This window comes from Entelurus aequoreus, linkage group LG07, assembly GCF_033978785.1.
Source record: "Entelurus aequoreus isolate RoL-2023_Sb linkage group LG07, RoL_Eaeq_v1.1, whole genome shotgun sequence".
In the NCBI taxonomy this organism is placed as follows: domain Eukaryota; kingdom Metazoa; phylum Chordata; class Actinopteri; order Syngnathiformes; family Syngnathidae; genus Entelurus; species Entelurus aequoreus.
The window spans coordinates 79,804,533-79,831,140 of record NC_084737.1 but is presented as its reverse complement, the minus strand read 5'-3'; the positions used below and the strand labels follow the sequence as shown (position 1 = coordinate 79,831,140).

Genomic DNA, 26,608 nt, shown 5'->3' with positions numbered 1-26,608 from the left:
CTGTCTGAGCAACTAAGCTATTCAAACCTACAAGCTGAGCTGTAGAATATGAGACGGAGGCGTTTTTACGCTGCCTTCAAGGATCGCTGACCAGAGTTGGACGCCACAACGTCTGCCAGAAATAATAAATAATAATAAATTGTATTTGTTTAGCACTTTTCAATTAAATAAATCTTAAAATGCTTCTGTACACATTTTTTTTTTAAACAAGAAAAGCTTAGCTATTAAAATAGATAAAATACTGAAACTAAAACACTATCAGTGAAGCATAGGAAACACAAACATGTAAACATGTTTTTTCTAACTGTCTAAATTTCTTAATACATATAAAATATATATATATATATATATATATATATATATATATATATATATATATATATATATATATATATATATATATATATATATATATATATATATATATATATATAAAATATATACAGTACAGGCCAAAAGTTTGGACACACTTTCTCATTCAATGCGTTTTCTTTACTTTCGTGACTATTTACATTGTAGATTGTCACTGAAGGCATCAAAACTATGAATGAACACACGTGGAGTTATGTACTTAACAAAAAAAGGTGAAATAACTGAAAACATGTATTATATTCTAGTTTCTTCAAAATAGCCACCCTTTGCTCTGATTACTGCTTTGCACACTCTTGGCATTCTCTCGATGAGCTGAAATGGTTTTCACTTTACAGGTGTGCTTGAAGCTCATCGAGAGAACTTTATACATACTCCTTTACTGTATGTATAAAAAAATAACTTGGTCAAAAGATTTTTGGTGTGTAAGTACTTTCTGAGCACATCCTACAATACTGCGATAATAATAACCGTGATAATTTTGGTCACGATATTTGTGATATGAAATTACGTTACATCCCTACCAGCAGTAAAGTAATGGTACAAAGAAAGTGAATGATAACAAGATAATGTTACGTATGTGCTTAATTGGGAAGAATACAAACAAGCTTGGAGTGTAATGCTTCATTAAAACATATTAAATTATAAGAGTAATCCAATGTTTTGCACCTGTTAAAAATGGGAAGGATTCTAAAGTTGAGAAGCCATATCATTAAAAATACACAATTGTTGTTTTTCTTTACTTATTTTTTTAGCAACACTGTTTGTGTTATGTCAGGACACCCCAAGCTAAATTGGGGCTCTAAGCAAGTTTTTTTGGGGGAAAAAGTGCCTCTCTGTACATTGAACTTGCACCGTGTCAGCTGTCATTTCTGCAAACACTCACTTATGCTTATAATTTTTAGTATTATGATTAGCTAGTATTAGAAGCTGCCAAGTTATCATTAACTCACCAATGACAATGTTTGATATTTGGCATCGGTGATCTCATCCACAACAACACATGAAGATTGTTGTCTTGGTGCAGTGCAAAGTGGTGCAGACTGCACTTATTTAAATGAGGATTTTGCGTGCACACAGGGTTTTTTTCTACCCGTGTGCGATATGTTGAGCCAGCGGCACACATCTATAATCTGTAACACCTTTTCTCAATCTCAATCTATACCAGACCCACACTGACACTTAATTCTGTGCGCAAAGCTGTGGATCGCATCACCAGTGCATTCCTGCGTCTGGAACGACTCAACTGCAAGAAAAGGGCAAAAGACACATTTTCATGTTGGAGATATATTATAGTCATATGTAAGTCATCCAGCAGCTGTAAAATTATAAAAGGAAATTGCTGACTAGACAAAATGTCTAATATTTTTTTGTTTCTGACCGTCCAAAATATTGACACACACGTAGGAAAGACGATTCTCATCTGTTCATCGTGTGTCTGGCGATAGGCAAAATTCTCCCCAAAAGTGCAGTTCCCCTTTAATAGAAGCAATACACTTTGCACACATTTAGTAGATCAGGTTTGCACGTGTTTTAGTACACGCAAACCTTTAGTAAACCAGGCACTTAGTCTGTGTTTCAAGTGGCCGTTTCACAATTGTTTAGTCCGAGAGTGTTTCAAAATTGAATGAGCGGTCTCCAGGAACATGATTTCCCAGACACACAATTTCTGTGATATTACATTTAACTGTAGATTCCGTTTTTATTGGCAAATCCCACGAATCCGCTTACGTGGAAATCTTTGGGCCCTATATAATATATTTATATATTATATATAATATATTATATATATATATATATATATATATATATATATATATATATATATATATATATATATATATATATATATATATATATATATATATATATATATATATTATAATAATATATTTCAAAATTAAACTATGATGAAGAGCTGCCCAAGAAGGTCCCAATGTCATTTTTTTTTCTTATCCAATTTTGCTGAAATTTTACACACATGTGCTTGTCGGTCCCTTAAAAACATGTACCAAATTGTGTGGTGATTTGACTAAACACACTAAAGTTACAGAGGGTGTTTTGCAGAGCACATGTAGCTATGTAAGAAATGTAAAGTAAATCTGATTTATGACTATGGTCATGGTTATTGTTAACGGCGCTACCATGTGGTGTATTAGTGCGAAAGAAATAGCACAGGCAACACAGCAGGGGTGCATGTTTTGGCAAATGTTCTCTCTGTTCCATCCATCTATTTTCTACCGTTTGTCCCTTTGCGTGTAGCAAATCAGCAGTAGAAGCATTATCCTACACAAGCACATGCGTGTTATCCTACTTTTCACATGGCTATCATACAAAATAGGTTTTTTGCTGCTTGGCTTCTGTGACTCAGCACTGAATATTGAACATATTTAAATGTGCACATATTCATAGCTTTACAACAGTTGATCCATGCAGTGTTTAATCCTGATGACAGACAGTAAACCGTGAATTAAAAAAAATGTGGTCGGCCAAAACAAAACAGAATCAAATATTGTCACATAAAGCTAAAAAAAACATCAGGTACATTAATATCATGGACGATAAGGGTCTATTTTTCCATTATATTTTACTACATGCCAAAGTACTAGAAGAGAAAGCATTGTCCCCCAGTGTGAGGTGAACAAATCTCGCCACACAGCCAGGGCATGTTGTCACATCAATTTCCTGTATTTTGGATTGTCCAAACACTGATGTGCTGCAGGCAACACCCCTGAGAGGGGACAGTGAAAATGACCTCATCATCACCATCATTCTGTGTCTCTCTTGGAACCAACCATCTTAGTGACAACAATTTGGTGAAGTCCCAACCGTTTAGGCTGGCTTCACGCCCAGAAAACTATAATGTTTTTACTGTTTAAAGTGTTTGTTTTTTTATAAACATTACAACAATCTCTTCCAGGAAGAATGGCTACTAATCAACACAAACGACAAACAGTCTATAACTGATAGTCTTTATGAAATGTGTTGCTCGGTAGAATTTGTGGGGGAAAAAAAAATTGGTGACCCAAAGTATGTCATGTAGTCACTTTGCTGGTCACACAAGAAAAAGGACAGAGAACACAGAGGTGCAGAAATACAGCACTATAAATGAGGTATGTGAAAAGTTTATTATATCGATCAGGAACGCGTGTTTGACTATATTTCCTCAATTGATCATGAAAAAAATTAACGATTGTTATTTTTTTCTTATTTTTCTCTGGTACGAAAAAAAATCTACATAGAAATGTGTATCTTTGTCATAATCCGCAGCCCGGATCATGTTTGTTTAGTCTTTGACTCCCTCATTTCCTGTTTTGAGCACCCCTGGGTTTGTGTTTTAGTTGCCATGACTGCAGATTGTTTTCACCTGCCTCTGATTAGTGTTCGGGACACTCACCTGCTCCTGGGCACTGATCAGAGAGATACTTATTCCCTGCTTTTCGCCACACTCAGTCTGGCTTTCTTATTTGCTTCCATGCAACAATTACGACGTCTACTTTGTTTGATTCCTATGCCTGTTGATATGCTAAGCTTTCGCACTAACCTTTTTCTAGCTTCCCGTGCTATCGGCACGATTGTTTTGTTTGTTGGTACGTTGTATGATTTATGAGGAATAAATAATTTCCTTTCCTGCACCTTGCCTCCGGCGTTCCTGCTGCATCTTGGGAGAACGACCCGCACATCACCATGCGACCCAGTTGTGACAATTTTAAGAATAATATTATTTTCACAACACTAAATTTACTTTCTTTGTAACAAAATAAATATGATGGACTGGTGTTTTTTTCTTTGGGCCAAAAACTAGCACTCGATTACAGCTACAATTAGAAAAAACGATTTCAAACGATTTGAAAAAAGCTTAGATATGTTGCTACGATTAATCGTTCAATCTGTGTAACTGATAATTAGAAGAAAAAAAACGCATCGCACAGATTGCCCGGAAATTTACATTTGTGGACATAGTTTCCACACGGCCGGTGCAATAGAGCGTACATGAGAGCGGTGGTGTGTTGGTACCGTGATCTGTGTAGCGACGAACAGCTAAGTTGTTTTTAAATGTGCATTTATTTAAAAAAAATTAAGACGGTTAATGCAAGCAGAAAAAATGTTTGATCAAACTATTTTCTCTTAAATATACATTGAGACTTAAAAAGTGTGTTTTATTCGATTACCTAAAACAACTAATCAATAGATTACTAAAATAATCAATAGCTGCAGCCCTGCATTCCATTTTGCCTCCATTAATTCAAGACTTGTGTAATTGTAAAATGTCACCTTATAAATGTATCTGTCATTTAATAAACTTCCTCAACGTTGTTTCAAAGTCAGTCGTAAAGGAAATCTATATATAATCAATGTTGTATCAATGTCTTGTGCCTGCTGGGTAGCCAGTCAGATTTAAGGGAGGGTAATTGAGTCTGATTATAGATTAAAACAGACCTTGGCAAATTAAGGCCCAGGGGCCGCACGCCATTAAGCTTTTCAATCTGGCCCGCCGGACATTTTCCAAATAATTTTGTTAGATTTTTAAGATTGAAACTGTAGCTGCCATTATGATGTGCAGTGATGATTTCAAATTACCGTAAATCTTGAATTATACAAAGTAATTCAATGGTTGGAATCTGCGCCTTTGCATGATATACTCTTGAAAAGAGAAACTGGAAATTGTGATGTATCATGTTGTATGCTTGCATGTTCGAAATAAACTCAAACTCAAACTCAATACTAGTTACCATGGTAATCTAAGTCACAGCAGCTCAGACAAGGTACCAAGCAGTGTGGGTGGGGAGCGTTTCCAAAGAGTGTTTCCAGAGCGGCCAGCCTGAAATGCGGGTGTCAGGGACAGACACGGAAGGAGATCTTTACAACAAAGTTTTATATCAGATTGTAGGTGGGGGTTTTTTTACCCTTAGCGTTTATATTTCGCTATTTGTTGCATTTTTGTTGTGTTCACTTGATTGTAAAAAAATATGTCGATTGAGAGGGGGTGTGACATTCATATGTTGTCAATATTCAGTGTTTTATCGTTCATAGCTAATATTTTAAATCCCACATTTTGTTTTCATGTACATTCTGGGTGTCTCATTCAGTAAAAAAAATTTAAATTCCATTCTGTTTTTTAAGGCTGTCTGTCATAACGTTTTTAGCATTGAACCAGACATTATTGTGAGGTTTTGTATTAATGTTCCTAAAAATCAGATATACCGGCCCCCAGACACATTTTTTTCTCTAAATGTGGCCCCCCGAGTCAAAATAATTGCCCAGGCCTGGATTAAAAGATACACACCAAAGCATCAATCTCTTGTGACAGTTCCAGATGAATAAAAGCAATGTTCAAAGTAGCTAAAAACTGTCAAAGTCAGCAGCAAAACACCTAAAATGACTACAAAATGTCGACATGTGTCTTTACTAATGGGTGTCTTTTGTCATATGAAAACAGGATTAAACAAATTATCACTTATTATCCCTTGAATCAAATCATTTAACAGCACTGAACAAACACAAAATTATTTGAATTATAAATAGAGCTAACATAAAAAAACCATCAGTAACAATATTCAACTATGGAAAACATCAAAGTAAGCTCACGGTGCTAATAACTATCCAAAAAAAAAGAAAAAAGACATCAAACCAGGCGGCGATGTAAAAAAAAATAATAAAAAAAGAGAATCCTAGCTTTGATCCAGGGAGGCCCAGGTGTTTGCTTCACCAAACGCTGCTCTCCCAAACGCAGTTTTGTTCGCAGCACAGTTTAGAAAATGCAGAAATGACAGGAAAAAAAGAAGTGACACTGAAACCGAATGTAACCACTTCACTGTGCTATCAATGTTTGGGACATCAACCATGTGCAGTTACTTTTTTTGGTTGTATGATATCACAAATGCATCCTGCCAAGCTGAAACTGAAAAAGCAGTCACCAACAACGTTGTGAGAAAAGCACTATATGAATCTAATCCATTATTATTATTATTATATTATCAAAATGTCAAAAAATATATAAAATAATCATACAAAAGGCTTCAATCCGACACAATGTACTTAACTATAATACACGTGTACAACATGATATGACTACTCTTGATTGATTACCTCTGCAAAAGCGTATGGCTGAGGGCAATATTGAGATCACCATTGGTTACAATCTTGTAGAAGGGTTGGCGCATATTCCATAGAGGCACAGAACATATGAAATGTTGGTGCATATCCAGATAAAGGTGCATTTTAAATGATTTAGTTTCGTATCATCGGTATCAATCAAATCAATCAAAATGTATTTATAAATCTCTCAATCCCAAGTGTCTCAAAGGGCTTTTACAAACTCACAACATCCCTTGATCTAAAAAAGAAGAAACCTTGAGAAGGGGCCGCAGAAAGGACCCTCCTTCCAGGGAGGGATAAATTCAATTGTTAAATAAAAAAATAATGTGAGAGTCCAGGCCATCAATAAGCCAACAGATAGTCATGTAGGGATCTTCTTCCAGACTCTGCAAGGTCAGCTACACACGTAGTACAATATAACCGGGGACGGCGTGGCGAAGTTGGGAGAGTGGCTGTGCCAGCAATCTGAGGGTTACTGGTTCAATCCCCACCTTCTACCATCCTAGTCACATCTGTTGTGTCCTTGAGCAAGACACTTCACCCTTGCTCCCGATGGGTCTGGTTAGCGCCGTGCATGGCAGCTCCCGCCATCAGTGTGTGAATGTGTGTGTGTGAATGGGTGAATGTGGAAAATAGTGTCAAAGCGCTTTGAGTTCCTTAAAAAAGGTAGAAAAGCGCTATACAAGTACGACCCATTTACCATTTACTTGGTTTCGAACACCCTACTTTTTTATGAATTGGTTTTCAACAAAATTATGCAACAACATATTGCCTCAGTTTTCATATGCTTTATGCTTTCATATGGTTATAATACCTCCAAACATCGCACAAAAGAAACTAGTCCGTTTGCCCACGTATCATTGTGCGGAATCGAGTGCCCAAACAAAATATAATTTCTTTATTGAGTAAAACTGAAAAATAAGCCAGAACGGGACCAAAGAAAGTTGCAAGTGACAGCACTTTAATAAAGAAGGTGATATATGCTATTGAATTCAAGAAAGAACTCATAGTAAATACAACAGCGGTGTCTGGATGGTTCTCCTCTCCACTCGTCTCGCACATCGCTGTCTTTGTCAACAAGTCTTCAATAAAGGTAAAAAATAAATATGCATGAATCCATATATATATATATATATATATATATATATATATATATATATATATATATATATATATATATATATATATATATATATATATATATATATATATATATATATATATATATATATATATATATAGATTCATGCATATTTAATTATATGTATTTATGGTTTATGAATATTAAATTATATATATATATATATATTTATTTATATCGCATTGTTTTCTGCATGTAAAATATTCTCCATAAAATGTGTTTTGTCTTATTTTGTGGGGCCTAGAACGAATTAATTGCATTTGCATTATTTCATTTATTTTACAAAAAATTCTAAACATTTCTGAAAAAACACCACCAGTTATTTACTTATTTTTTTCTCTTACGATTCATTTGTCGGACGTTTTGAAACTGATTACTGTACTACAGTTTGACTGAATGGTGGATCATTTGTCGCTGTTATGATCAGAAGGCTACCAGCATTGTATCTTAGGATGTGTTAAATTAGACAATACTATTTAAAAAGAGCTACAGACTCTGTGTGCTTCTATCAGGACATTCCATTAATTTCAAGACGTTACTTGCACAATATCACCACCAAGTACTGGCTGAGACTGCATTGATTTCGCACTAAAATGAGGCACCAGGTAGAAAAGTGCTATATAAGTATAACCCATTTACTTCTTTTTTGGGTCTGGTAACCTTAAAGCTGGCCTGGGCAAGTATTTTGACTCAGGGGGCCAAATTTAGAGAAAAAATGTGTGTGGGGGCCGGTATATCTCTCTATCTATGTAGACATAGATAGATATATATATATACACACACACATATATATATATATATATATATATATATATATATATATATATATATATATTAGGGCTGCAACTAACGATTAATTTGATAATCGATTAATCTGTTGATTATTACTTTGATTAATCGATTAATAATCGGATAAAAGAGACAAACTACATTTCTATCCTTTCCAGTATTTTATTGAAAAAAAACAGCATACTGGCACCATACTTATTTTGATTATTGTTTCTCAGCTGTTTGTACATGTTGCAGTTTATAAATAAAGGTTTATTTTTTAAAAAAATAAAAAAAATTTAATTAAATTAAAAACAAATTTTAAAAAATTTTGCAGTGGAAAATCTGCTGTACAGTAGTGAATTAGTGAAGTGAATTATATTTATATAGCGCTTTTATCTAGTGACTCAAAGCGCTTTTACATAGTGAAACCCAATATCTAAGTTACATTTAAACCAGTGTGGGTGGCACTGGGACCAGGTGGGTAGAGTGTCTTGCCCAAGGACACAACGGCAGTGACTAGGATGGCGGAAGCGGGGATCGAACCTGGAACCCTCAAGTTGCTGGCACGGCCACTATACCAACTGAGCTATACTGCCCCATGTGTGCTTTGGTCCTATTTTTAGGAACACTAATACAAAACCTCACAATAATGTCTGATTAAATGCTAAAAACGTTATGAAAGACCGCCTTAAAAAACAAAATGGAATTTTACATTTTTTTTACTGAATGAGACACCCAGAATGTACATTAAAATAAAGAATGTGAGATTTACAATATTAACTACGAACGTTAAAACACTGAATATTGACAACATATGAATTCACACCCCCTCTCGATCGACATATTTTACAATCAAGCGAAACGCAACAAAAATGCAACAAACACAGCGAAATAAATATACAATCTGATATATCTGATACATCACTAAGCTTTAGAACTTTGTTGTAAAAATCTCCTTCCGCGTCTGTCCCTGACACCCGCATTTCAGGCTGGCCGCTTTGGAAACACTCTGTGGAAAGGCTCCCCACCCACACTGTTTGGTAACTCGTCTGAGCTGCTGTGACTTAGTTTACTATATTAACTAGTACATCATGCAAAAGCGCAGATTCCAACCATTGCAATACTTTGTATAGTTCAAGACTTACGGTAATTTGAAAACATCACTACACTACAGTTTCCATCTTAAAGATCTAAAAAAAATTATTTGTGAATGTCCGGCGGGCCAGATTGAAAAGCTTAACGGGCCTTAATTTGCCCAGGTCTGCCCTAAAGTCACATTTTCAGGCAAGTGGTGCCTAAAGAGTTAAAGCTGGGCACACTGCAGTGCAAGATTGGTTGGCAGAAGGTTATCATGGTGATTGGAATAGGAGTAACACAAAAGGCGTCTCGAACAATGCTTGTCTCGTAATAAACAGCCAACAAGAAAGAACAAGCAGTCCTGCATGTTCTATGCTATCGGCCTTTGTTTACTTGGCAGCCTTTTCTCTTCTTTGTTGAATCCACCATTGCTGATAATGACATTGCTGGTGCATGCATTATTATGCGACAGTGCCTAATTTAATATATGTGCACACCCTGAGAAGCACGTGGTAGCAGATGGGAACAGCAGTGGAGCAAGAAGCAGTGCTTTAATTTAAACCGTTGACTGATGGGCATCCTCGCTACTTGGACTAACAGCTTGATCACCCACAATCCCCTGGGCCTTCCAGCAAAATATGCCACCGCTCCCGGGAATGGAGCATTGACAATTACAGGACTTTTTTGTCTCTAACTTGAAGGTAATGACTGATAAGGGGGAGCCACTGAGAAAACACAGTCTTTAGAGCAAAGTCCTTTTTAAATAATTCATCTTTAGGCCTAATGAAATGTGCTAGAACAGCCCACTTGTCAACAAGCATATGGAGGCTTGTGTTTGAGAAGTGGTGGCACAATAAGCACAGTTTAGTATAAGTTCTGTGGGCTACAATTATTCCTTCCAAAAAATGAGGACGTGAAAGGGTGTGTGTGTTTTCCTTCAAAATCAGGGCTGGCCCCTGGACCCAAGATTTTGTATAATGTTACTAATGCATTATTTTAATATTAGACTAGTAAAAGGCCCCAACCCCCACCCAAAACATTTTTACATTATCGCCCCACTAAAAAATAAGTATTGGCTTAATTTGGTTGAAACTACCTTTTTAAAACATGTAAAACCATAATAACAAAATAGTGCAAACATTTTTTATATAAAGTAGCCAGAATGTGAGTTTTAATAATCATACAACCTGTCATTATTCACTTAAATATGATTAAAAGTCTGTCATGTTTCCTTTTACTTTATATATTAAGGTAGAGATTAGTTTATTAATAAATGATTATCATTAGTAAATAACACTTTATTATAAAAACAATAAATATCATTATTAGTGCATGTAGGTAGAGCCTCTCACGTCGTTGAAAACTAGTGATGCCTCTGTTTCAAACTTTAATCAAAATTCCTAGAACACACCACAATTATAAGACGCACAAATGAAACTTAAACATAACATTGTCCCATGCTGCCACAAAAAGGTTTATTATATTTAAATTTGAGCTTTGATAAACTTTGAACTTTAAACTAGGGTGCATTTTTGCAAGGGGGTGTAGGTTATGTTACACATTCCTAATTTGATTCAAACAACCTTATCATTGAACTTTGACAGCAAAATGTATTTAATCCTAACTTTTATGAAGTCATATCTTATAACTGACAGATTTAAATGAAAAAAAACAATTCTTTAAATCTTTACAAAAGCCCAGGCCACGATCATGTGGTCCACCTAGTGGTTGTGGCCCTAAACCACCGCATAGTTTTTATGCCACTGTCCGGCTTTGTTCAAAATACTAGATGATAAATACAATTGAAAGCCTGAGTCTTTCCAGGTCGCTGTTCTTTTAAAAATAAAACATGGGCGTACCAAATCATACCGCCAAGATTCCGCCCTTGGGGGTGGTATCAGAATCATAACAAAACCAGCATTTTGCAAAGCCTTTAAAGAAAGAAAATGTGAAGTTGTGACCACTCTACACTAACTTCTCCCACCTTGTTGTGCCGAAAGCAATTGCCTGTATTTCATACATCACACCAGACGCCGTCACGTCACTAATTATTCTATAGCAGGTCAGGTAACTGAAACAATTAAATTTTTCTGTAATATTTGCAGGTTTACCAGATGGGATGTGACCAATTGCCATACTAGAAGCTTAAAATGATGGGTGTTTTGAGTAATATTTTTGTATACACCCACTTTGAGGTTACCCAACACCAGCAATGTAACGATGTTGAAATTTCATATCACACATGCATATACAGTATATATATATAAATGCATATACACTGTATATGTATATATATGTACGGTACAGGCTAAACGTTTGGACACACCTTCTCATTTCAATGTGTTTTCTCTATTTTCATGACTATTTACATTGTAGATTGTCACTGAAGGCATCAAAACTATGACACCTGTGCAGTGAAAACCATTTCAGGTGACTACCTCTTGAAACTCATCGGGAGAATGCCAAGAGTGTGCAAAGCAGTAATCAGAGCAAAAGGTGGCTATTTTGAAGAAACTACAATATAAAACATGTTTTCAGTTATTTCACCTTTTTGTGTTAAGTACATAACTCCACATGTGTTCATTCATAGTTTTGATGCATTCAGTGACAATCTACAATAATAGATAGTATAGTCCACAATAGTCATGAAAATAAAGAAAACGCATTGAATGAGAAAGTGTGTCCAAACTTTTGGCCTGTGCTGTATATATATATATATATGTGTATGTATATATATATATATATATATAAAAAATATATATATATATATATATATATATACACCGTATTTTTCGGACTATAAGTCGCAGTTTTTTTCATAGTTTGGCCGGGCTCCAGTGCGACTTATATATGTTTTTTTCCTTTTTTATTATGCATTTTCGGCAGGTGCGACTTATACTCCGGTGCGACTTATACTCCGAAAAATACGGTGTGTATATATATATATTAGGGCTGCAACTAACGATTAATTTTATAATCGATTAATCTGTCGATTATTACTTCGATTAATAATCGGATAAAAGAGACCAACTACATTTCTATCCTTTCCAGTATTTTATTTTTTAAAAACAGCATACTGGCACCATACTTATTTTTATTATTGTTTCTCAGCTGTCTGTAAATGTTGCAGTTTATAAATAAAGGTTTATTATAAAAAAAAAAGAAAAAAAAAATGTGTTTAAAAAATAAATAAATAAAACTCTGCGCATGCGCATAGCATAGATCCGACTAATCGATGACTAAATTAATCGGCAACTATTTTAATAATCGATTTTAATCGATTTAATCGATTAGTTGTTGCAGCCCTAATATATATATATATATATATATATATATGTATATATATATATATATATATATATACATATATATATATATATATATACATATATATACATATATATTATATATATATATATACATATATATTATATATATATATATATATACATATATTATATATATATATATATATATATATATATATATATATATATATATATATATATAAATATATATACATATATTATATATACATATATTATATATACCTGTATATATATATATACACATTTTGACAGCAAAAAAAATAAAAAATAAAATATATATATATATATGTATTCCCCTGAGTAGTGTGTAACCACAAAACAGGTTTGTAGGGATGAACATGTAGTCCATTTGTGTCTTTCTCACATTACTATACACCACAATCTACATCAGGGCTATCCAAACTACTGCCCATGAGCTGAGTGCAGTCTGCCGATTTCTTCAGTGCGGCGAGACGAGATTGCCGCGCGGGGTCTATGTGCCTAAATTTAATCACCTATGGATTGATTTGGAGTGATGTTGCCACCTCTTTGTGAGCGAAGATGGAATTGATGGACAATGACCACAAATTTCATTTGACAGTGATTAGAGCACAGCATCAATATATAAGACCCAATTCAAACAACGTTCCCCACTCATGGTGTAAATTACTTATAACAACAAATAAAGTCAACACACGGTTGCACATAACACACCTCCTGCTCATTGAACTTTGTAGACATTATAAAACATGTATATATAGTTTAAAATTAGACATAAATACATCCATTATAGTGCATGATGGGCGATAAGCAAAACACTTTTTCCACACTTCCCCATGTTTGGCACATTTTAACTGCTTAATATTTCTGATTGATTACAAAACTTTAAGGAGGTTGTCAGGGAAAGAAACAAGGTAGGAGTCAAACTTTCACATACTCTTACGTTCAAACTGTTTAACATGTTTAAACGTCTATTTAATGAGATTTTAAGAGAACAAAAGTAACATAAAACGCCTATGCTTAACAACTTAAAAGCATATATTCTCCAAACTCTGTGGAAGTGAAGATATGACTGCTTACTTTGCACTAAATCTAAGCTAGCCTCCTGCATTGTACTGTATGCTGACTGGCTACGGAAGCTTGTTGCATCAAACTTGAATTCTCAAATAACATTACTAATGTCGTGTGGAACAACTGGAGGAGCACACTGCACATGCGCAGTAACATTAAATCATAGTCTATTGTGGGAGAAGGGAGGGGGAAGTTTTAAAAAAAATACGAAAATATTTTAAATAGTGGAAAACTTTATTGTTTTTAGGAGATCTTTGGGGGCCCCTAGAAATCTCGGGACCCCAGCAATTGCCTCTGTTTTCCTAATGGTAAATAACACTGAGCATCACAAGTTCACATCTGTGTCTAGGCCTCTGTCCTAAAAAAGCAGTCAGCACAGCCTGTTGGTTCAGTGTACACAATTAAACATCTTATTTGCTCGGACAGCAAAGTGTTCATATAAATATAGAATAGGTTATGACGTTTGTTATAGTACTCATGTCAGCATTGTAAGTAGAACGCTAATTTGTCTCTCTAGGAAATTAACAATGTCACTTGTCCGTGAGTTCGTCAAACTGTGTTTATCAATCACGGTTTTACGATAATTTTGTTTTGAAATGATAATACTAACCGTACCTGTATTATTACAACCGGTAACCGTTACATCCCGTCTCAGGATCATCTGCTGCAGTAAAATATTTTACGCAGACTACAACTAACAACACTTTGGAGAAGAAAAGCTGCCATTAGCAGAACAGCTGTCCATAAAAAGGCATGTGAGGTACAATATCAGGAGACGAAGGGTAGGAGGTATCCTGTTTGTGTTTGCTAAAAAACATGAATTCAGGGATTCAAGTTATCAGAAATTATGGGATTTTTTAAACTATTGACCAACATCGTACAGAGGGTGAAATGATCGTACAAATACAATAATTATCGTCAACGCTGATTTGGTTAGAAAAAAAAGTTGAGTCATTTTTTTTTTGTTAAAGTCTATTATTTTTATATATTTCTGTATATTTATTTATATATATAAACTTTTTTTTTTTTTTAATTAGAATGAATAATATCGTAATACAATACTATAAAATAGTAAGATGTGTTGAACCAGGATATATGCACATTGTTTTTGTTTTGTCCATTTTTCAATTAAACCTGTTTTTGTTAGCAAAATTGATTGCCTGTATGCAGTTAAACAAAAATATTGAAGAAGTCATTTGTTGCAACCAGGAATACTAACTATGCTACTACACTAAAAAAAATCCAACATGAGCTCCTTGAGCGGGGAAATGCAGCCACCAATCAAAGCCTGGAAAAGCTTGCATGTACCATACCATACCATACCAACTTTATTTATAAAGCCCTTTAAAAACAACCACAGTTGAAAAACAAAGGGCTATGGCCTTTTAATTACGCATGTGGGTTAATACTGTTTCAAATAAATCGTGCATGTTTTGAATTCAACGCATCCACACAGGCAGGCAAAAACCAATTGCATTCAATTGTTGTTCAATTTATTGTAATTGTTTTAAAAATGTAGGTATTTGTGTTTTTTTTAAGATGTCCGTGTCAGTGTGGTCATGGCCGGAGCCCCAATACATATGGATATTGCGTTCTATTTCTAGTTTGCTGGAAGACTGTCCTAAATGACAGGAAATTACTTTTTTTTTTATTACAAATCAGATTTTTACGAGCATTGTATTTACAGGCTGTATTGCCAGATAGACCATTAGGTGACCAAAGGGGCTCATTAACTAAATAATTAAAGGTATTCTACTATAATGCTTCTAAGAAGAAGAGTGGGATTGCGCTAACAGTGAGTCTAAAATAATAGAGTAGGGCATCAAATAATTATATTTTTTTCACGTGGTTCACGGTGTCACACGCACACACACAGAAGAGCTCTCCGTCATAGCATTAGGGATAAGGTCGGCCCTTGGAGGCCAAAACACAATCAATCTACCTCTCATTATCTCGTTATCAGAGTCCAGCTGAGGTTCCTTTATGCATAACCAATCATCTTCAGGACCTGATTTTTAACCCGCCGTCCTGCACACACAGGAACCGTAGAAAAACTTATTTATGGCTCAGGGAGAGGATTTGACAGAATTTGCGCAAAATACCGCAACATATTCCCACTGCATTTACAGTAATTTGCACAAGCGACCACAACTTTAATCATTATTGTGCTTTAGCAGATGGAGACACTTTTTTGATCTCCCACACATCCGGGAAAAGTGTTCTCATTCATGCTGTGTATATCTGCATGACGTCATTGTGTTATTGAGGGTGACAATATTTCCAAAATAAAGATAAAGCATGGTTGCACAATAACATTGATGTGTTATTGTGATGCAAAATTTTACCTCCTGTTAATTTTTATTGTTGCCATAACAGCCGAGCCAGCATGGTTCCTCCCCATCAATGTTCCCATTTCAAAGAAATGCTGAAAATATGATCATACTGGTGCATATTGTGTCTGCTGAGAATGTAATGCATCCCTTTTCAGAAGATGACACCAGTAAGTTCCAGCACTTGGACTTGCACAAAGTTGTACCATCACATCCTCCTAATGCATATCTGGAAGTATTTTGATACTTTCATAATAAAGGGGAACACAAAAATTTCATTATTGGCTTCATTTGAACAGAACATCTTATGATAAAACTAAATGAATATCATATAGCCTGCCCTAATCTAAGAATATGGATCAGAATATATAGAAAGCTCTATTGTAATAAATACTTAACAATATACGTTGCCACTCCTGGTTTGTGCTTCAAAACAAATATGTTTACTAAATTAAATGTTAAAAACACAACTAAAGCTAAAACTACACCTATAAGACAGATACAAAGTAAAATGCACACTGTTAAAGATAAAACACAGTTTGTTATTGTTTATGTTAATGTGCTGTTCAGACTTCCCATGTTTGTGAATGTACCGCGCCTTAAAGGTGTTTGGTGGAGAATGAGGAAGTGCAGTGGGAAAGGAGAGAGACGTGCCTGCAAGAGAGGATACATATTTGGAATTGAGCCTGCTGTTGGATTAAGGTTGGCAATAAAAATTAAAAAGAGCGTCGTTCCGCCATGATACTAATAAAGGTTTATGATGCTAGTAAAGGTTTATGATACTGTGGTACTTAAAGGCCTACTGAAACCCACTACTACCAACCACGCAGTCTGATAGTTTATATATCAATGATAAAATCTTAACATTGCAACACATGCCAATACTTCTCATTCAATGTCAATAATCTTTCAGGCACGGTATATTTACAAACATTTGTGAACTCTGAACATAATAATAATAATACTAGTATGTTTAATGCGCCGACAATCCATCAATTTGTGTGGCTTCATAGCTTACCAAAGTCATACTAAAACATTTTGATAGATTTTCTATATTTTCAATGGAACATATAAAATGTTGGTGTTGTTTACTTGAGTCATATTGCCGACATATTGCAGTCTACACGTATCTCTTATGCTTGACTGTCATCTACTGGTCACACTTATCAATACACCATGTACCAAATAAAATTGCTTTGAGGTCGGTAAGCAAAACCAGAATTATTCCATACACCGGGTTATGAGGCGCACTGTCGAGTTTTGAGGAAAAAAAAGGATTTTAAGTGCGCCTTATAGTCCGGAAAATGCGGTACTTGTTTTATCGTCTTATTCAACGTACCTTTGTTTTGATTACTGATCATCTTATTTTGGCCTGTTCTGATGTAGAAATAAAATTAATTAAAATAAACAGCTTCCAACCCAGGGCAGACACGGCTTACTCTGCCCGGGCCCGCCCATGTGCCCAACATGCCTACCCTGACCGCAGGTCCCTGGTTAAACATGACCAAGTCTGTTGTCCCAGTCGGCCCATTACACTGGGCAGCATCTGTCATCACTTTATGAATCAGTTATGACTAAAAGACTGCATGTTCTCATAGTGCAAACACAAATTCAAGTCATCTGTGAACGTATTAAATAAATTGATCACCTCTGATTAAATGATCCTTAGGAAGTATCAGGAGTACCATAGTACACAGAGGTACTTAAAGGGGCCATTACGTTCGATACCACGACTCAGGATTTAATTGTTTTTTTTTCCATTTTAATTGAACTGTCTTTGATAGGCTCTTCTGTTTTTTATTGTTTCTGGATTAGATTACTTTACCTAGTCAAGTGTGAGCCTTCCCACATTCATACTGTTTTTGTAAGAATATTTCGGACAAGCTTTTGATGTGCTCTAAGTGCGAGACGACAATGGACTCAAAATGACGTATTAGACAATATGGTGTTTGATAGCCCCGTGGGATCGTGTAAACACTTTAGTTGGAGCAAGCAGCTTCTTACAGAGGAAGTCGTTGAATTTTCCATCATGTAACCCGAGGCTTTCTTCCTGTTTATGGAAAGCTACCTCCAGCTAAGAGTCACTGGGAACCATATGGCACAGGGTTTTTGTCTCAAGTACTCAGGTGATGGAACACTTCCAAGCATTAGAACGTCCGCAAGTCTGTTGTTTAGACAAGCATGCACTGTGATTATTGTCTTATTATCAACATTGCAGGCTAAACCAGAAGAGCAGTCAGTAGAGAGCAGGCTAAAGACACAAAGCCAAGTTTGACACTCGGGCTGTTGTGTCGGCAATAGTGCTGTCAAATGATTAACATTTATTCACAGGGTCGTTGTGGATTCATTTCAAACAATTACAATTTAATATGAACCATTTTTAATGTATTTTACTTTGCAAGAGCAAGGAGACTCCAGAAAGAAGGGAATATTTAAGCACTTAAAGAGGACCTAATAGGCAAAACCAACTTTTCTTGTTTTTGTGTATTTGGTATCCCCATAAGTCCCGAAAATGTTCAATCAAACCATAGAGGCATAAAGATGGGTACCTTTTACATTTGAACCGATACGATACCAATTCCCGGGACCTAGGAATCGATACCAATGTTCGGTACTTTTGCGTTTGTTGACATACTTGCCAACCTTGAGACCTCCGATACCGGGAGGTGGGGGGCGTGGTCTGGGGCGGGCGGTGGGCGTGGTTGTGGGCGGGGTTGGGGCGTGGTTAAGGGCGTGGTTAAGAGGGGAGTATAGTTACAGCTAGAATTCACCAACTCAAGTGTTTCATATGTATTTCATATATATATATACACAGTATATATATATATATATATATATATATATATATATATATATATATATATATATATATATATATATATATATATATATATATATATATATATGAAATGCTTGACTTTCAGTGAATTCTAGCTATATATATATATATATATATACATATATATATATATATATATATATATATTTATTTTATTATACATATAAATAAAAGAAATACTTGAATTTCAGTGTTCCAGAGGCTATCCAGTAGATGGCAGTATTGTCCTGTTTAAGAGTGTCACAACATTGCTGTTTACGGCAGACGAACTGCTTTACGGTACACTAAACGTGACTGCTGTTGTTGTGTGTTGTTACCGCGCTGGGAGGATGTTAATGAAACTGCCTAACAATAAACCCACATAAGAAACCAAGAACTCGCCCTCGATCATTCTACAGTTATAACGTGATTGGGCAGGCACGCTGTTTATATCGTGGGAAAGCGGACGTGAAAACAGACTGTCGCCGCTGTCCCCACTCAGGTCCGCATTGAGCTGGAGGGGGCGTGGCCTCCAGCTCCGGCTGAATTCCGGGAGTTTATCGGGAGAAAATTTCTGCCGGGAGGTTATCGGGAGAGGTGCTGAATACCGGGAGTCTCCCGGTAAAACCGGGAGGGTTGGCAAGTATGGTGTTGATAAATACTAAATGTTTTTAATAATAAAATCTAATTTTTTATTGGAACATTTAAAAATGAGCTGATTATTATAACTTCTGCCCAGTTGCTATAGCTTCTTTATTATGACATTTCTGAGTCAATTACTTTGTAGCATTGAATTGCAACAATTGCTGCTTGAATGGTGGCCAAGTGTTAAGAGTTCGGGATGTAACGAGATGAAAAGTCTATATCACGGTTATTGCAACCAAAAGTAGCACTGTTATTACAGTAAGATTGCAGTATTGTTGAATGGGCTCAATATGTGCTTATACCCTGAAATCATCTGATTTTTTTTTAATAACTAAAATGAATAGACACACTGTTGGAAATTCCACTATTTTGCATGTTTTGGTTATATAATGCTTCTCTGAAAGTGCTTTAGTTTTAGTATTTTATCTGTTTCAATGGCTAAACTTTTATTGTTTTGTACCTTAGCACTTTAAAATATATTTAAATAAAAAGTGCGTTGCAAATCAAATCTAATATTTATTACGTTCTACTCTTTGGTTGTCCCACTTATTTCAGACAGCGCAGCTTTTAGATTCGATGTGCACAAAAGGTAGCTTAGTTGTTCAAACAGCAATGACTTTATTTAAGTTTAGATTGAGATATGTTGTTTCTTAATGGGGAAAGATGTCAATGTCTCTTGTTTTCATGTTATCATTTAAGCTAGCAAGCTAGCACCAGCCAATCTGTGAGTTTATCAAAATGTAGTTATAAATCATGGTTTTTCGAAAATTTTAATCTAAAATGGTACTACTAACCGTCGGGCGTTTTACTGTGGTTATCATTAATACCGTTATCCCTAAATCCATAGTTATAGCCGGCTGAGTCTGCAACTTGACGTGACGTCACGTGCATCCCAAGAACCGTAACATGGCACCGTTATATTTTACGTGAATCGTTGTCCCGGGATTCGGTCGATGCTAAAAAAAAGTACCGGATTCGGTGCTCATCCTTATAGAGGCATGTCGTAGATATTTATAAAAAAATCTTGGCTTCTTCCAAACTTGCTCCAAACAAGCCGTTTGAGATTTGAGACATTAGGAACGTATTTCGCCTTATTCTCATATATGGTAGAGGTTTACCCGAAGAGCTTTGCGCAAGTCCGCCATTGTAGTCTGACGTTGTAGTCAATGGGTTCCTTATTTTTCTCTATTCTCTTGTTGTGCGTCAGACTGGCTCGTACATGCACATACATGATAAAATGTACCTTTAAATGTACTTTAACTTATATGTGTCAGTAGATATAGTCCTCCAAACATATCGCTGGGTATTGTGGCCAAATAGCTCAATTTTTGTTTCATCTGACATCACATGGACAAAGATAAGACCTTCTGGAGGAAAGTTAGGTGGTCAGATTAAACAAAAATTGAGCTGTTCTATACAAACACACACACACACACACAGCCCGGCCCTCGGCCAAACTTTTTTAACCCAATGCGGCCCCCGACTCAGAACATTTTGGGGACCCCTGCTTTAGACCTTAAATATAAGGCGACACTGTCTTTTTTTCTCGGATGAAATTGACCGTATTGACCCTAATATAAGACATTTGTTACAAACGCGAGCCAGAGCTTTTCTATCTGTCACTCACACAGACACTTGTGACCTGGAGAGATGGAGAGGGCGCTCTGATCGATCTGACTGCTGGATGCTGAAAATGGACAAACAACAATACCCTCCAGTACTGGTTTCACTGTGAAAACACAGACTGGACCTAATGTTAGGACTCTGAGGATCCTATTTCGTGAAAGACAAGAACACTAACGGACACATTCTGCAGCTTTCGACACCGAAACCACAACAAGGTCGAAACAACCCGTTTTTTTGTGTTGAAACAAAAAAAACTAATCAACTCGGTGCAGATGGCCAACAGCGATGAAAGTAAACGTCGTGAAATCGTGCTCTACATGTTGTGGGCGAGTGACGGAGAGCACAGCGTGAACACAAGCTCGGGCCGTCGCAAAATGACTGAGGTAAAACGTGTGACACAAAATGTGACACATGGCCCGTGAAACGCACAGCTCTGTGGCGAGGCCTCGTGGTTGGAGCAGACTATGCCACGTGATCTTTAGCCAGGCATCTACTCTCTACCTCCACTTACTTACTTCATGTCAACACATGGATGTCTTTGGATGGTTGATGACACGATGGCGACACTCTTAATCCACTCGCACACTACGACTTGAATGAAGTCAAGAGGAACATTAGATGCAAGCTGCGTAGTCCTCTTTTAAATATGGATCATATGCATTGATATCGGGAACATTAACAGATAGATATTTGTCAATGCCAGCCTGACATCGTTGCAATACACCTTTTGATGACCTATACACCCACGCACATCAACCCTAACAACACACACACGGCGAAAAAGACACCCACAGTAAATCTTTAACTACAGCAAAATCGCTGACCAGTTAATATAGTCTAAATATGTGCATGGAACATTAATAACCAAACAACCAAAAAATATGCATGGTTACCCGGCTGGCTCAAACACTTGGCAGACAAACAAGCACTTAAGCAGCACTCAGACCCGACTCAGTCGGACTGCCTCGAAGTAATGTTGCAACTTTCCGTGCCAACAACACAAGTATGATAGAAAACACATGAACATTTTTCAAAATGTAGTAACTAGATGCTAATTTACATTTGACTTCCCATTGACGTGCTACTGATTAGCATTAGCGATTTTACATGGCATTCCAGCACCTCAAAATGTTCAGTTTTAAGTTCAATTTCAGTTTTTTTGGAACATGCATACGACACAATGTAATGCAACACATTTTTCCAGTTGTTTCATTGCAGCCCGTCCGAAAAGGAGTAGGAAGAAGCTGAGCATATTTAATTCTACCCCTTTTCATACCGCAGAAATTGTATCTCATTTCCTTGTTCTCTGTAACAGAACAGTAAAAAAATAAATAATAAATAAATACATAATTAATCTTTATCTAAAAAAAAAAAGGTTCAAGATGCTCATCATAATTATTGTTCTGTGTACTTTGTGAACACTTGTACTTTGAACAGTCTCTTAAACTGAATCATTCATATTGGTGCTTTGTTTGATTTCTTTGGTTAACAAATGTTTTAAATTAGATTTTCCTGGTAATGAAAACTACTGTACAACTAAGATGCACATTACAATCAAACACCTGATGTGTAAAAAATACAACCCTTACAGTATAAACACTTTTTAGGGTGCAACAAAAGACTAAATGTAGCTTAATGGAAAAGACTACTCCCTGACTAGGCAACACACCGTAGTCTATACACTACTACTACTAATATATAATACTTGCAAATGAGACTCAGAAGTGTAAGAAAACAAGATAGAACTAGACAGCACAGGCATTATTATCAGCTCACTGTTAATGTTGAAAAATAGACTTTAATTATACACACATTAATATTATAAACGCATGAACACACACAAAAATAATGAAAAGTGCTACTGTTGAGTGCATTCCCAAGTACCATATCCATTCAAATGTGAAGGGTACCCATCCTTAATGGTTACTCGGTCACGTGACTGTAAATGACTTTCTTCGGCACACTCTATGGGTTGTGTTTAAAATGCTTTGGAATTTATGCTAGAACAATACATAATACTGGAAAACAGATTTAGCAAACATATGATTTTCATTAGACGAATGTTCCACAATTTATAGACAATTAACAAAATTCTACATGTGCCCCGATGCAAATGTGTTATGCTTGATAGCGGCGATGTTTGTTTTTGGTTGGTTTTTTTTACCAATTTTGTTTAAAGGCGAACTGCACATTTTTGGGGAATTTTGCACAATCATTATGAAAAACATGACGACGGATGTACTTTCAAAATTTCAATTTGGGGTTTAAAAACAGCGCTGATTGTCAGAGAAATAATAGCACTGTTAAAACTGTAGGAGTGAAGCTTTTCCATTCAAATTTCAACTACTTTGCATAGCTTACACAAGTAATTTGCTAACTGTGGTACGTGTACCACTAGTGGTACGCAAGCTCCATTTAGTGGTAAACCAAAAAAAAAAAAATCCCTTGATTAAAGTACAGTGTTTTATTTTTTATACATCCAAACACAGTGTTACTTTTCATACTGTGTGTAATGTTATAGTGGCCAAAAATACTGAATAGGCTTGTTAAACAAAACCTCTCCTTTGTTATCAATGAATACTTGGCCGTACTACGCTACTGTATCTTAATGTCGGTCATTATGGTGGTACTTGACGAGACAAGTTTTTTCTGAGGCGGTACTAGTGAAAAAAGTTTGAGTACGACTGGCTTACACAAACAAATAAACATGTAAACAAATGGTGTAGTCTAAATATGGTACTATAAACAATGTGCTGTACCATGTCGCAAAGAGTTAGTCCAAACCGTTAACATTTAATATTCTGAATAACTGACTTATTTTTTTTACTCCTGTTTTGACACAAGTGTGTGTTTGGCTCGTTGATCCAGGTGTTCTACCTGTAAGCACAGTACTATTGCATATGTGGCACTTGAAAATACGTGTAGGTAGTCACTAAATCAGAATTAGATACTTGCAGTGTAAATACCTACTTTCATTTCATGCTATCCTTTACAGCAGGGGCGCCCATTACGTCGATCGCGAGCTACCGGTCGATCGCGGAGGGTGTGTCAGTCGATCGCCAGCCAGGCATTAAAAAAATAGTCCTAAAAATGAGCGATCATAAATCTTCACTATGACGTCACTTTCGTCACTTGATTGACATTCACGGCACCCGAAGGTCTTCTGAGATGACGCTGGCTACTGCCAGCTCATTATTAAGAAAAAATTACAGACAGGAAGGCGAGAAACACTTTTTATTTCAACAGACTCTGGCGCCGTACCTGTCGTCAAAACTCCAAAGACCGACTGCACAGTTGCACAATAAAAGCTCTGCTTCATCCCGCCTGCGCTAACAAAATAAGAGTCTCAGAAAGCTGGCGTGCACAAGCTAGCAAGCTACGGAGTTTGCCGCCAATGTATTTCTTGTAAAGTGTGTACAAAGGAGTACGGAAGCTGGACAAATAAGATGCCAAAAACCAACCACTTTCATGTGGTATTGGACAGAAAGGATGACTTTTTTTCCCCTCCATTTTAAAATGCGGACGTTATCAGCACCACTGTCTGATTCCTATCAATGCAAGTCATCAGAATCAGGTAATACACCAACTTATATGTGATAAACATGCTTGTATAATCATTAAACACCTTTAACTTATTAACAATATTAGCTATGTGTTAAACATGCTTGCATTATCTTTGAACACCTTTAACTTGTTAACAATATTAACTATATGTGTTAAACATGCTTGTATTATCGTTAAACACCTTTAACTTATTAACAATATTAACTATATGTGTTAAACATGCTTGCATTATCATTAAACACCTTTAACTTGTTAACAATATTAACTATATGTGTTAAACATGCTTGTATTATCATTTAACACCTTTAACTTGTTAACAATATTAACTATATGTGTTAAACATGCTTGTATTATCTTTAAACACCTTTAACTTATTAACTATATGTGTTAAACATGCTTGTATTATCTTTAAATACCTTTAACTTGTTAACAATATTAACTATATATGTTAAACATGCTAGCATTATCTTTAAACACCTTTAACTTGCTAACAATATTAACTATATGTATTAAACATTCTTGTATTATCATTAAACACCTTTAGTTTATTAACAATATTAAGTATATGTGTTGAACATGCTTGCATTATCATTAAACACCTTTAACTTGTTAACAAAAACATATCTTTCATAAATAAGTAAATATAAATTATATATATGAATGAAGTAGATCCCCACGACTTGATCAATTGAAAAGTAGCTTGCCTGCAGAAAAAGTGTGGGCACCCCTGCTTTACAGCAACAAAGTAGTTAAATGTTCCATCTTACGTGGGTATACCATTATTGTTGAGTAACAACTAATGAAAAAACCAACAATGCCAAAGCAGTCTCTCAAACACCAAGAATTATTTGCACAACTCTTGCATACAAGCATCACATTTGCAGCTATGTGATAAAAAGTCACGTATGTGTTGTTTCAAACATGAATATCGTCCTCCAGCCCTCACATTAAATGATGCTGCTCACTGTCCTATGCTGTAGATGTATTATTTTACCTCTTAACTGGGTCATTTTTTATATTGCAAAAAAAAAAGAAAATCAATAGAAATGCAATCCTCCAAATAGGTCAGATTAACTCAGTGTGGTCCACCATGAAGGAATGCTGCGTTCACGTCTCACACCACCTGTTTGTACCGTTCCAATTCTACTTTAATAATAACAATATCACGAAACGGTGAACATTTCTTACCTTCAGGGCTTCACTCCGCTCATTGTCCACACGAGGTGATCAGTTCTCGGAGGGGGAAAAAAGTGTCTCTCCCGGCATCTGTCCGGAGTAAGCAAAGGGGCTGAAATAAAAAATAAAAAATGATGGATGAACCTGAAGGCAACGCATCACCTCCACGGGACTCCTCTTTGTCTCCCTCTGAGAAGGCTGGTGTGAGAGTATCGATTATCGGTCAAGTAAATCTGAGTCTTCAGTACGAGGACGGGACAAGCGAGGCGCCGAAATGTATGAATGTACCAAAGTAAAAACGCGCGTCCTTCCCTCCTTCCTTCCTTCTTTTCTTCCTTCCTTCCTTCCTCTGCTGCCCGCGCTTTGGACGGACGGAAGCGCGCTCCCGAGACCGATGAGGCGCGTTCGCGAGGCAGGCAAGGCGCTCCGTGGCGGTGATGATGGCTGTGGGAGTGGACTGCAATGTCACTCATTATTCACGGAGGAGGCGGGAAGCTCATTTGGACTCATTGTTTCGTCTCCATTCGTGCAAACATATTGGAAGGAAGTCATAATTCTTTGTCTCTACTTATGTGTCTACTTGTTGTAGCCTTAATGACCACGTCTTGTAGTG

General features: G+C 36.1%; 1 protein-coding gene across 1 annotated transcript in view; it reads right to left on the bottom strand.

Annotated features, from left to right (window-relative positions):
* The window catches only part of LOC133654305 (probable G-protein coupled receptor 153), a 73,709-nt gene extending 47,340 nt beyond the window's left edge, over window positions 1–26,369 (bottom strand). The window contains exons 1-2 of the mRNA XM_062054595.1: window positions 26,158–26,369; window positions 26,008–26,085 (exon numbers count right to left, since the gene is read on the bottom strand). The gene's annotated coding sequence lies outside the window, so the exon portion shown is untranslated. The remainder of the gene's footprint in view (window positions 1–26,007; window positions 26,086–26,157) is intronic.
* Window positions 26,370–26,608: the final 239 nt, after the last annotated feature.